General features: G+C 48.4%; 1 pseudogene; it reads right to left on the reverse strand.

Annotated features, from left to right (window-relative positions):
* Nucleotides 1–3,373: 3,373 nt before the first annotated feature.
* LOC111183853 (pygopus homolog 2-like) lies at nucleotides 3,374–4,514 on the reverse strand (annotated as a pseudogene).
* Between the last annotated feature and the right edge of the window lie 817 nt (nucleotides 4,515–5,331).

The raw sequence follows: 5,331 nt of genomic DNA on the forward strand, positions 1-5,331 counted from the left end.
AGATTCCTGTAGTTTTTATTTTTTATTTTTTGGTAGGGGCGTGTGTGTGTGTGTGTGTGTGTGTGTATGTATGACAGAGAGATTTACTAGGTTCTATATTGTGAAGAAAATGATTTTAACAAATATTCTATCCCCTCCAAGAAGCACTTATTTTAGCCACTTAATTAACTGAATAGTCGACTTCATGCCCCCATTTGCTTGATGTGTAATTAGATGAGTGTAATGTGTAATTAGACGACTGTAATTAGATGAGTCTTTCTGAAACGTAGTTTCAGTGCTTTTTGAGCTATACCTTGTATAGTGACAGCTATTATTATCACTGCATTTTAAGACAGATAAGGAGAAAAAAAACCCAAATATTTAAGTTGCATAGATAAAGAGTAAGTCTTCAGGAGATTTGAGTAGGACAAAAAGACTCTTAAGCATAATCACTGGTTTCCCAAGGAGCAGCTTTTTCTATGAAAAAAAAAAAAAGAACCAAACTTAAAATTTTTCTTCCAGTATTACATTAGAACTAGGAGATGAGATGGAAACATTCTAGACATTATATGTGGGATAAATCATTTTGAAATGGAAACACATTGCCTGTTCTCAATAAAATATTAATGATTTATTGAAGTTATTAGTTAATTCAAACATATGTTTTGTACTTTTGAAATTTCATTATGATTAAATTCTTAAGCATTACCCCTTTAAAAACTAGTATTTACATACAGTAGCTTTTTTTTTAACATCTTTATTGGAGTATAATTGCTTTACAATGTTGTGTTAGTTCCTGCTGTATAACAAAGTGAATCATCTATATGTATACATATATCCCCATATCCCCTTCCCTCTTGCGTCTCCCTCCCACCCTCCCTATCCCACCCCTCTAGGTGGTCACAAACCACCGAGCTGATCTCCCTGTGCTGTGCGGCTGCTTCCCACTTGCTATCTATTTTACGTTTGGTAGTGTATGTATGTCAATGCTACTCTCTCACTTCGTCCCAGCTTACGTTTACTCCCTCCCCGTGTCCTCAAGTCCATTCTCTATGTGTGCTGTTTTATTCCTGTCTTGCCCCTAGGTTCATCAGAACCTTTTTTTTTTTTAGATTCCATATATATGTGTTAGTATACAGTATTTGTTTTTCTCTTTCTGACTTACTTCACTCTGTATGACAGACTCTAGGTCCATCCACCTCACTACAAATAACTCGATTTTGTTTCTTTTTATGGCTGAGTAATATTCCATTGTATATATGTGCCACACCTTCTTTATCCATTCATCTTTTGATGGACACTTAGGTTGCTTCCATGTCCTGGCTATTGTAAATAGTGCAATGGCTTTTTTTTAAGGTTAGGCAAATTGTTGTTTCTTGTAAATTCTGCGGTCAAGTGCATATCCAGGGGAAAGTGCCTTAAAAATGGAACTTAAGTTTGGCCTGTGGTAATCTATGTTTTAAATTACAGCACATCTCATTCCAAATCAGTATAATGAATTGATTTGTAAATGTTTCAGGCAGGACTGCTTTCTTTGGATTTTATCTACTGAATGTGCACTGCAGTTAAAGCATCTTTTTTTTTTTAATGAATAGTCTGTGTTCTAGGCCTTTCATCGAGTTTAAACTGGGCTTAAAAGGCAGAAATGTATGGCTTTTTTTTTGATTTTCCAAGTCATTTTATTAATCCAACCGTACAAAAATTTCCACACCACATCTCTGCCACCGCCACTTCCTTCCAAAAAAGCACTGGAGCGAGAGGGAGAGAGGGACTGAACAGACACGCCCCCCTGCAAGAGCCATCTTACCAAATGCAGAGATGGGGGAGACCACAAAAATAGCAACAGATAAGAGAGGGGCACACAGAACCACAAAGACAACACAAAGCTCAGCAGTGGGGGGGCTGCCGTCTCTGCTGCTCCGCAGCAGGGAACACTGGAGGAGAGAGGCCCAGAGGCCACTCCCTTCTTTCTCACAGCCTCAGAGGCTGCGTGCTACACCTGGGCAGGCGAAAGAGTTCTGCAGTATACCTTTGTCTTCTCTGCACACGCTAGGGTCCCGGGAGAAGCGGGGGGCAGGGGACCACCAGCTCGTCTCAGGGCCACACCCCAAGCCTGCCTTCCCCACCCCACTGAAGGATGTGTGCACGAGCTGTAAGGAAGAGACAGCAGCTGTGAGGGGCTCCGATCAGGCCCCTGGCCCATCTCTGGCAGGCAGTGCTTAAAAAATAAAATAGAAACAAAGCCCAGTGCAGGACCCTGGCTGAGAGGAATGAGAACAGCTAGATCACCAGGCCGGAGAAGATATAAAGCATAGCAGGGAAAGAGAGAAACAAAAAACATCCAGGTTCTGGATTGCATTTTAGTACCATGGCAATGAAGGTCCTGCCGCCTCCCCACCCACAGGCTGTGACAGGGATCCTTTCATCAGGAGAAAAAATGAGGTGTAAGGGCTCTGCGCCTTTTCAAGCTTTCCTTCAATCAAGCCAGGGAAGCAGGGAAGTAAGGGCGCCAAAAGTTGAAGACCAGCGCTGCGACTAATGTGCAACAGATGGGGGGGTGTACAGCCAGAGTCCAGGCTTCCAGGACAGTCCAGACATCAAATATTCTGCTCTGTCAGACCACATACCCCAATTTTTAGCAAAAATATTGTCATTAGGGAAAAAGCACAAGAGAGTCTGAGAAAGGACCAGTGACTTTGGTATGAGGGAGATATGTCCTGACAGCATCTCTTACCTACTGTCTTGAAGCCCCAAATCACCAAGCCACGTGGCCATAGCCACGTACTCTCCTGCTTCTTCAAGCTGTTTGGTTCTCTGAGGGGGGAGGAGTTGGGTAGGTCTTGGAGGAGGCAAGGGGAAGGTAAGAAAAGGGGAAAATCTCCATTTATTCCCTAAAGCTGTTTCCCAGCACCCATGAAAGGGCTACTGCAGAGATGGGAAGAGACCCCCAACTCCTCTGGCCAGAAACCTTTAATACTGGACTCCAAAAACTAAGGCTGGGGCTGGGGGGCTAGATAGGAGTGTTAGGCACAGGTGTTGGGGGCATCCATCATCTGTAGAGGGGCACCCCTGCCCTTCAGGTCTTCCTCCAGCCTCTTTTCTCTTGCAGTCACACCCCTAGGCCTCCAGAGACAGCCACCAAAAATGGCTCTGCTTGGCAGGGCTTTGGTTTCCTGGACCTCTGTAGATCTCAACACGTAAGTTTCCAGAAAAGTGAGCAATCCAGGCTCTTCTGCCTACCCGTCTCAGTTCCTTTTCTGCCCCCAGGAGCCATTGTGTTTCTGTCCCATGGGGATGGGAAGCCAGTGGAAATGAGGACCAAGAGCCGGACAGAAAACAACCACCCTGGAAGAGCAGGGAGGAATGTATGCACTTCCTGGGTACCTCGCCAGCATCACCCATCGTTAGCAGCCACCAGTTGCCCCATGCCTTTGCGGATGTAGACAGACTGGATCTCCTTGGTCTTGAGGCAGAGATCGCAGGCCCAGACAGCAGAGGCCTCAGTGGTCAGCAACCCATAGGCGCTCTCAGTCATGCCCGTGCACTCGCGGTGGAACCACTTCTGGCAGGAAGCCTCACACAGAATGGCATCTTGGTCATCGTTCACCTCACTCCGACAGGCACCACATGGATACACCAGGCCTGGGGGAGGCTGGGGCCCTGAGCTCGCACTTGTCTTGCCGGGGGTGGCAGGCTATTGGCATCCGGGGTGCCCCAACCCCGCCCACTGCTGTTTGGGGGAAAACTGGGCTGATTTCCATTAACAGTGGCAGCTGGGGAGCCTGAGTGGGGCTCCTGGCGAAAAGCAGTGGGAGCAGGTGCATTTAAGGGCTTACCCCCATCCTCACCACCAGGGCCAGGAAAGCCAGGGTCAGGACCAGGGAAGGGACCTGTGTTGGGGGCGCGAGCTGGGGAGTACCTGACCAGGTCTCTGGAGAGGAGAGGGGCCAAAAGGTGCCCCTAGCTAGGCAAAGCGTTGGGGGAGAGAAGGGGGGCCCAGCTCCCCTCTGGAGGCTGTCCCATGGTGGGTGAGATTGTGCAGCCACATCCCCCCACGGGGCCTGGCATCATCTGCCCACCAGGCGGGCTGAAGTTTTGACCCAGAGGCTGGTTGAAGGGTTGGCTGGGAAAGTTCATGTTGCCTGGGGGAGGGTAGCCAGGGCCCTGCGGGGGCATGTTGAAAGCAGGGCCCATGGGGTTGGGAGGGAAAGGGGGCGCTGTTGAGGAAGAAGCTGGGGGCCTCCTCTACCCCCAGTGTCACAGCCTGGGGGTATCTGGCCTGCCATGCACCCCTGTACACGGAAGCCCCCAAAGGGGACAGGACTGCCCAGGAATGGAGGGGCTGCGCCCCCCACCTTAGGGGCTCCGAAGTCATCCTCAGAAGGGTCGGATGAAACCAGGTGATCCACCATGGGAGTCGGGGGTGACGCAAACTCCGTCGTGCTGGGTGGTGCAGGGGGCGGTGCGGGGCCGCCACCTTCCTCCAGCTTGTCCGGTGGGGGCGGCGCCGAGGCGGCCATGGAGTGGGGGACCGGAGCCAGCGGCGGCGGGGACGGACGCGCCCTGGGGTTGCACCCTGGCCCGGAAGGGGAGACAGGGGCAGCGCAGGCCCCTGCGCGGCAGCAAGCCGGAGGTGCGGCCGGCGAGGCGGGGGCGGCGAGCCCCGGCGCCAACTGCGCGCTCGCCCAGCCTCGACGCCCGACCAGCCTCGCGGCCCACAGAAATGTATGTTAAGGCAGAATTATGCTCATCCCTTCTTAGTCTTATAAATATTGAAACATTTTTGTTTTTCTCTTTTGGTGAGAAATAGAAGAGACAATAAAGCTGAATGCCCTGTACTTTAGTTCCCATTCCTTAGGATATTTTATTTCTGGAAAAAAAATTGAACTTACTGCCCTCAAATGCATTAATTGCCTGAATACACTGTAAAATCCTTCATTTTTATAGCTGTGGTTATATTTAAATTCTGGTATATAGGGAAGAGTAAAAAGGAGCAAGGTAGTGGTTTAAATTTTGAGAAGTCTGGAAATATTTTGAGTAAATATATAAGTGGAAAGAGCTGTAGGGAAAGATCAATTCAGCTAACATTTACTGAACACATATTACAGTGCCTTCTATGTGCCAGGCACTGGGTTAGTCACTTTATGGGTATCTTTTAGTTTCTCAACAATCCTGCAAGGTGTTTATCCCTCATTTACATATAAGGAAACTGCAAAATTAAGTGATTGAGCCTAGGATTAAAACACAGTTTTCCATAATGATGTTTTGGACTCCAAAAGCATCATGTTGCTTCAGCACCTACTATTTTTCAGGTACTGGGCATGTAAAAATGAATCAAGGGAATTCCCTGGT

The sequence above is a fragment of the Delphinapterus leucas genome, chromosome 3 (assembly GCF_059928025.1).
Source record: "Delphinapterus leucas isolate spDelLeu-1000000601 "Yukka" chromosome 3, BTC_Dleu_Yukka2, whole genome shotgun sequence".
Lineage (NCBI taxonomy): Eukaryota > Metazoa > Chordata > Mammalia > Artiodactyla > Monodontidae > Delphinapterus > Delphinapterus leucas.